The sequence below is a fragment of the Cantharellus anzutake genome, assembly GCF_015039405.1.
Source record: "Cantharellus anzutake strain C23 chromosome Unknown EI90scaffold_187, whole genome shotgun sequence".
Classification (NCBI taxonomy): Eukaryota; Fungi; Basidiomycota; class Agaricomycetes; order Cantharellales; family Hydnaceae; genus Cantharellus; species Cantharellus anzutake.
The window spans coordinates 27,323-36,106 of NW_024067137.1; positions in this window are offsets into that span (position 1 = coordinate 27,323).

Sequence of the window (8,784 nt, forward strand, 5' to 3'; positions counted from 1 at the left end):
TGGCTTCTCGAGCGCTCGTGATAGGAATCCGGATGGAGGGAATCGTACTGAGCCCCACCGGAGGAGGATGGGTGCGGATCCGATCCCAGGTACTGCACGGGCGGGGGGTAGGGCCGGCTTGTAGGAGGAGGATGAACAGTCGTTGGAGGAGCTGCCAGGTTGACGACGAAAGCGGGCACGGCGGTGTTGGTGTTGCTGTCCACCACCCATGTAGGATTGACTGGCATCGCGAAAGTTGGCGTCCGCGGAATTGACTGTGGCCCTCCGGCGCTATACGGTACCATACTAGAAAGGGAAGGATCGGGATTCGAGTCTCTCAGGTTAGGGCGGTTATCCCTTCGAGCAATCGATTCTCAAGACGTAGGTCGAGAAGACCACCTTCTATCCACATCTCTGTTGTAGTCGGATCGACTAGGTTCGGGGCGATAAGAGTCCATCCGAGTTCGACGGGTTTCATTCCCCATTTGCCAACGAGCCTGTCCCAAATGACCCGAGGCTGATCCTTCTCTTCGGCCGGGATACGGATGGGACCTTCTCTCTTCTCGAGGCAATTTCCTCCAGCGGTTATGGTTCGACGAACCCGAGGGAGAGGATGAGGCGGAAGAGTTGTCAGTGGAAAGGGCGGATGGGGTGTTGGTGGGATGAACGCTTGGTTGCGGCACCACCACATTCGGAGGGGGTAGGAAGACCGAACTCCCCGCACCCGGCCAGTTGGGAGATGGAGGCGGTATGGAAGCGTCTCCTAGGTTCAAGCCCAGCGTTCCTGACGTCAGCTCGTCTGAGCCCTCGTCGAAAGGAGTCGGTGAATCTGGCTGTGCCAGTTGTCGCTCAGCGTCATCCATGACCACCTCTTGTGCCTCGGCGCGAGTCATGAAGCGTCCGGTATCCGGGTAGTAGAATGTCCGGCTCAGACGACGTTTCTCCACCAACTTGAGAGTGGACGGGTCCTTGTTGGATGGGGGTGGACCAGGCCACACGAGTCGGAATTCGTAGGCCTCCCTGTCTTCAGCACCAGGCAATGGTTCGGGCGCATCTTCCCATTTGGGCCAGTCGAGGAACCAAGGAACTTCAGTCCCTTGAGCCAACGGGAGTCGGTAATTACGAGCAGCCTCAGCATGTCCGCTCAGGTCCAGTTCTTCGAACAATCCATTCTTGATTACGCGACATGGCAGCTGACAAGCCAGGTATACAGCGAACTCGGGTGAATTTGCCATCAATCGATCATCAGTCGAACTTTCTTCGAGAAAAATTCCTTTCGGGGGTTCCAACCAGGATATCTTGCGTCCCTCTTGGACTTCTACTTCCATCAGGTGTTCATGGATCTGGGTGTAATTGACGAAAGCGGTAAGGAGGGAAATGATCCGGAGTATGTAGGTGTATCGCAATATTATGGTGAAGGGGTGTTGCCAAGGAGCGAACTGGAAGGCAAAGATGTGACCATCCAACTCGTGCTCGCCGCCCGACTTGGACTCGACTTTGTATATTACTTCCCTCAATTCGTTAGGCAATCGTAATTTCGTGAGGGCCTCAGCCTTGAGCGCGGCGGCCTTTGATGACTCCCAGCGTTCCAGCAATGGGGTCAAAGCTCAGGGCGGAACGTTCTGGTTCCCGTTTTCTCTCAGCACTTCGGCCTCGTTGAGGTGGTGATACTCCAGTAGTAAGAGCCACAATCGATCCAGAGATCGAGCACCGGGTCTTACGTGGTGCAAAGCGACGTACGAGAAAGTAGGGTCGAGAGGTCCCAGCTGCCCGTTTAACCACATAGGGTCGGATGGGGCTCTCTTGAAGGGCTCGGACGACACTTCGGCTGCTTCGAGACCTGGGCAGTCCCGTCTGTGATCGTCCGTGATCGCAACAGAGTTACGTGGGGTGGGCCTGCAGCTCATACTTGCCAGTCCGAGAGACATCGTCAGTTAGGTTCGTTGATGGGATCGCGAGAGGGAAAACGATGGAGATGGAAGGTGATCAAAGTGTATTCTGATCACGTGCCGTTAATCGACTTCGTGTGAATACCCGATTGGGAAGTGGGCGCTTATTCACGTCTGCTCAGGCCCGCCGTCGATCTATACCTTCCGAGGATCTCGGGGGCATTTCGGAGGTCTCTTTCGGTTGCCCAGGTGTCTTCTTGCGCCCCATATCCTTTCCACCTCACTCTGTACAGGAGTTTCCCTTTCCGCTTCCTGTGCCCCACCACCTCTTCTACCTCAAACTCTTCCGAGGCTTTCATATCGTCCCTGGGGTTGGACAGTAGCGGTCTTGAGACGTCACCGGGTGAACGATAAGGCCTCAGGTGCGCTACATTCACCACGTTATGCATAGGGTAGGAGTTGGGAAGTTTTAATCGGTAGGCGTTCTCGTTTATCACCTCCATCACCTCGAATGGTCCAATGCGTCTCTGCATTAGCTTCCTCCCTGTACCCTTTACTTCCAGGAGGTTGAGTTTATGAGGATCGATCAGTACCAAATCTCCCACTTCGTACGTTACTCTCCTGTGTTTGGCGTTGTGCGCTCTAACTTGACGCAATTGTGCGAGATGGATCGCTTCTCGTGCCCATCTTCTGCGTACGTTCAGCGCGTCCACTCTTTCCTCCGCTTTGACGTTGAGGGACTCCTCAGGAACTAGGAATGAACTGGGCAGACGGGGCCGGAAACCCATCAGTAGCGTAGCAGGAGCTTCTCCCATAGTAGTGTGAGGACTATTATTGTACGCTAACATCAGAACGTCCAAGAATTCATGCCAGTCGTCCCTGTCCTTATTGACATAAGCTCGTAACATGACTTCTAATTGCTGGTTCATTATTTCCATCTGTCCGTCCGTTTGCGGGTGCGCAGCTGAAGACATCACCAGCTTAGTGTTGAAGTGATGCGCTAAGGATGACCAGAACGTCGAGAGAAAACGAGGATCCCAGTCGCTGACTATTACTGCGGGCAACCCCACATGTTTAATCACATGGCGCTGTAGGAGAAATAACGGCCACACTATGGAAACCCATTATGGAAATATGCCAGATAAATCACAAAAACCTCATATGACAAGTAGATATGAGAAAATCGAAGGACCTGAATTTTAACGAATTTAACGAATTTTTACGAATTATTATGACTATACACGATAAATCGAAAGAAAGAAAAATAGCAAAAATACTTCAAGCTTACTATCAACGAGACGGAATTCTCGGGGGAATTTATAGCAAATATTAAACCAAGAATTAGGACAATCGACCAAGATTTGACTATAAAAAAATAATCAGAGAACCTCCACGGAAACTACTTTCCCACGTCCGAACACGTAGCCAAGGATGGAAGTACCACGGAACGAAGATTCCTCAGGAACTAATGCAAAAGTCAGAGTCGTGTTTACAATAGGAAATGTAGATGTCCTCCAAACGGAACCAATGAGAGTAATTACAGGGGAAACTACCTATAAACAATGGAGATATGACTAAAACTCCTGCAAAACGAGGACAATGCCTAAAAGGGAAGCGCGAAGATTAACCAGTAACGACCGAGACAAGCTTGATAGCCCATTAGAAAGGAAGGGATCCAATCTTAATCCTCCCAAATTTTCATAATAAAAGGATCATGCGTTAATGAGATATCCAATAACGGGAATAGTGACATCGAAAGTCCGAGCTTAGGGAAAAGACGATGTTTGCGTAGGATCCATAGTTACAACATACAACGAAATTTACACGGAAATTATTAAAAATGGGGAACTATAGTTATGCAAATTTTTAGCCCAAACAGTCCAGCCGTTGTGAAGTTATACCCATGACGGGAATATAGAAATCCGCATCATGTGTAATGACACGTGAGGGTGGCGATGCGCAGGGAACCGGCCGTCGGAACCGAGATCCGCACTTCGGCAGATCGTGAAGACCAACTTCCGTCCAAATAAGGAAGAGCCCGGTCAAAACAAAGCACGGAAAGTGCAAAACAACCTTAAATCATGAGGGAAAAATCTGAAATAAATCACAGAAGCCCATATGAAAGAAATAAACACCCACGCATATCATAAATCCCGAACAATTAAACGGAAACGGCGCCCGCATACGAATGACTATGGGAATGATGCACGTGATTACCGAATGTGCGCGCGAACTTTTGCTAACTCAACGAATACCAGGAAATAGGACACAACCTTGGTACCATTGGAAAGGTGGGAATAAATGAAAATTTATGATACCAAGAACGTGAGAAAACATCCAGAAATGAATGAGATATAGGGACATGAAGTTAGAAACCTGAAAACGCGCGGGAAAACAGCTTCAAGAGGTCCAGAGTCCTAAATAAAATACATAAAAATATGAAATCTTCAAGGACGACCTACTATAACAACGAACAATACATATGGAGGATTAGGATGTGATAATACAAAAGGGAATCAGGGAATATGAACGAAATTCACGAAAACCACTAAACTACGACGGACCATGGCGGGAATTTTAGGGAACGATATTCTAATGAGGAGGAGAGCTATAACACATTCGTTTGAGTAAATTCTTGATTACTAGCAACTTTTTCATTCAGTTTTAAACCTGAATAATTCACTCATTTACCATTTCAGTCTCATTTTAACTAAATGTCACTAAATAAAAATGGAATAAATCAGCTGAAGGTCTCAGCATAGCCGTACACATAGTAATGCGAAGTTTGAATTCAGAATCATCGAGCCATAGCAAATTTAACGGTATAAATAGGGAATTTGAAATAGGTAACTGCGGCAAATGCAGCGCAGCCAAGTTCCAATTAACCATTAAAATAGCTTAGGCGAGGGAGGACAATAAGAATTCTAGGCGCAGTCTGACCGCAGTAGAACCGCAGTTCAGCGCAGCAAAAGCGCAGTAGAACTATAGCATGAAAATTTCATTTTTATTCAGTTTGAGAAAAATACACTGTAAATAAATCCTGTAAATAGAAGGTAGAGCGTGAAAAAGGAAGGCGACCCAAGGAGTATAAAAGGGAGACCCTTTCTGCGACTTTTCGCCCCCCTTAGAGAAGTAAGAAAATAGAGTATTATTTTTCTCAAGCATTTCTGGTTGTCACTCCAGTGCGAAAAAGTGATATACAGTTAAGATTGCCACTGTAGTAAAAGGCAGCAATAAAGGAGAGAAATATTAAGTAGATATTTCAACAGGAGAGCTGGTTAACACTCCAGATTTCAAAGTGTAAACACAAAACAGTTATTTTGCTACTGTTAAAACAAGCAATAAAATAAGACAAAAATAGAACAAACTCAAGGGACACTCCAGACACAATCCAAATTCATTAATTGAATAAAATCTTTGAAACTTCACTAAGTAGAAGATTAAATTCAAGTTTAAATCCAAATTAAACAACGCTACACAGAATTACACCTAGACAAATTAATAAATTTCAATAAAGAAACAGCTCCGCAGGGCTCGGTTTATCTGTAAGTCAATTCCCAGGAACTTTAAAACTAACCCATAAAAATAGAATTAGCCAAAACACTCGGATTGGTACTTTATTTACAATAAATAACACTAGTACACTTCCCCATCCTAACTAGAGAACCAGGGAACAGCTTGGTGGTGGTCTCGTTTGAACCTCCCAACTGACCTTCCTTCGTTCTCTCCTTCAGCGCCATAATAAGTCTGCAGTGCCCGTCGTGTCTGTGGTGGAAGAGCATGGGATAAAATGCCCATATTTCGTGAACTTGTCTACCACTACCAAGATGGCATCTGGCTGCATGGCTCCTTTAGGAGGGGGTAATCCAGTCACAAAATCCAAGGTTATTGTGTGGTATGGCAAGTCTGGGACAGGCAAGGGTTTCAGCAGACCCGGCGTTTTGCCTCTGTCATGCTTGATCTTCTGACAGACGTCGCAAGTTTCCACATACTGTCGAGCATCCTTTCCCAGGTCCTTCCAATAACACTTAGATTTCAGGCGCTTGAGCGTTCTTTCTATACCCGCGTGGGCGGCCTCGTGAGGGGTGTCATGAATTTCCTTGAGGATTGTGGTCCTCAGACTTCTCAGGACACATAGGCGTCGGTTGGTTTGCGGGTCGTCCCAAAGTAGCAACCCTTCCTCCGACACTTGGTAGGCACCTCCTGCTACACCGCCGTCAAGAGTTTTGCGGTATATGTCCCCGAATTCTTCGTCCGTGTGGTAGGCCAGACGGAATTCCTCAGCTGTTCTCGGGGCTAAACCCAACCATAAACTTGTTGTGCCCATTTCCACTTGATTTTCGTCCACGATGTCCATGCTACGTGATAGGTCTAACTTATCTATGGCGCGAGACCGTGCCCTGGTAACCACAAAGGCTCCTTTCGCTGGGTCCTTGCGCAGATACGTGCTCCAACTTTGGATAAGGTCCTCCTGAGCCAGGCTGGTTTCTAGACTGAGTAGCTTTTCCACGTTCGGGGATATCGTTTCCAGGGTCCGGGCCAAGCGAGATAAAGGGTCTACGTTAGAATGTGCAAGTCCTGGACGGTGGACTATGGTCATCTTCGGGAATGCTGCGAAGACTAGACCCCATGCCGCTAGGTGACGATTGTAGTTTTCGAAGGTCCTCGCCCATTGTAGTGCCGCGTGGTCCGTGATTAGGAGTAGGTCCTCGCCCTCGATGAACGGCGTGAACCTGACTAACGATTCCTTAGCTGCTAAGGCTTCTCTCTCTGTTGCCGAGTATCGGGTCTCGGGACCCTTGCACGTTCGACTCCAATAGGTGATAACCCTTTCCACCTGGACAGTAGATTCTTCGAAAGCGGACGCCCACTGTGCAGGTGGGGGGCGATCGTCTCGCCCGGCGTTCAACTTCTTTACCAACTCAGGGATCTGCTCCTGCTGATCGTATGTGAGTTTCAACTTCTCATAGGCGCGCGTCCCCTTGAGGTCCTTAATAGTCATTGGCTGTATCTGCTGTAACGTACCCGCCAAAGCTACGTCAGACACATCGGTATAGAGCCTATAACCCAACCCTTTCATGGGGTGTCCCCTGACCGGAGCCGTGGCTAGGGCGTATTTCAACAATGAGAAGGCTTGTTTGCACGGCTCGTGCCAGATCCAGGGAGCCCCATCTTTCAATAAGTCGAAGAGGGGTCTGGCAATGAGTGAATATTGAGGTATGAACGAGGAGAAGTAAACCGCTATTCCAAGGAAGGTGCGCAGCGCCTTCCTGTTTTGGGGTTCTTCGATCTCCAGTAAGGCTTGCACCTTTTCCCTGTGAGTGGAGAGTCCCAGGCGGGATACCTTTTGACCCAGTAGCAACAAACTCTGGTATCCTAAATGACACTTGGGCAGCGAAAGCGTAAGGTTAGCCCTCTTTATAGCATCAAGAACTCGATCTATATGTGTCAAGTGTTGGGCGAAAGACGTGGAGTATACTACGATGTCGTCGATGTACACTAGGGCGAATTGCCACAGGAAAGGAGCTAGGACTTCCTGCATGACTCTTTGGAACACGGGTGGGCCGTTTCGCCACCCGAAGGGCATCCTCGTAAATTGAAACAATCTGCGATGGGTACGAAAGGCTGTCTTGTCTCTCGATTCTTGATCGAACTCCAATTGTGTAAACCCTGATAGCGCGTCGAAGGTTGACATGTATTGGGAGCCAGAAAGGGCCTGTAGAATATCCGTTTGTCTTGGAATGGGGAACTCGTCCGGGATAGTGACCTCATTCAGTTTTTGCCAATCCACGCAGAGCCTATTCTTCCCTCTTTGGCTGACGATTATAACCGGGGCGCCCCAGGGACTCTGGGACGGCTCGATCACTCCCATCTCTAACCAGGCGTCTAACTGTTTATCGATGATCTCTCTTTTCAGAGGGGAGGCGTGGTATGGCGGAAGCGAGATGGGTTTCGCGCCTTCTTTTAATGATATATGCATGCGGGCATCATCGTCCCAGGTTCCCAGCCATAGCGAAGGCCCTCCCATGCTTCTGCACCAAGGCTCGGAGCTGCTCCTTTTCTTCGGGCAATAACTCTGGGTTTACGTCTACCACATCCACCAAGGTTTCAGGAAGGACCTCGTCTCCAGGTATCGTCTCCGCTGTCTTTGGTCCGACTAAAGCTCCGTCGATATCATGGGCTTCCTCAGGTTGTCCCAGGACATTGGCTTCCGCTGCGACAGCCTGTATTAATAGTCCTTTACTCTGGAACTCACGGATCTGAGACTCGCTTAGTTGTTCGGCGCCATCTAGATCCTCGTTGGGATTGCACATGGATGCTATCGTTGTCCTGCTCTGGACTTTGATCGGGTATGGGTTTGGATTGGTCAAGGGCAGCCTAAAGGGATGGGCGGTGTTTACGAGCATGGTCGGAGGTGGCAGACAGTCACCCTGCTTCCATCCCATCCTCCGTCCTTCGACGAGGCATACTCCCGAGTTGTGGTCGAAGTTACCAGTGACCCCAACCAGGCGGACTGTGTACGGTTCTAAGGTCACATCCTCTGTGATTTTTAGTCGACCTGTACCCGAGATGTTCACTCGTTTAGGTTCTCGAGAATGAGAAGGACCGGCTATAACTGGATAGACGGGCACGTGATGAATCTGACTCTTGAGGGGAACCTGGTGGTCTGAGTCTGCCACTTGCCAGAATTCTCGTTCAGGTGGACGCATGGTATGCAGCTGGAACGCTGTCTGCACGTCTTCGGCTATCAACAGAGGGATGGTCATCCCTTTGAGTACGTAAGCTTCTACACCTCGCAACAGGACGTGACCTCGTTGTGAGGGCAGGTATAAGTCAATCGTCGTGTAGCCTTGGCATTTAGCCTTTCCTGTTAGCTGAACCAAATTCAATTTCAATCCTTGCTTAATGCGGGTGC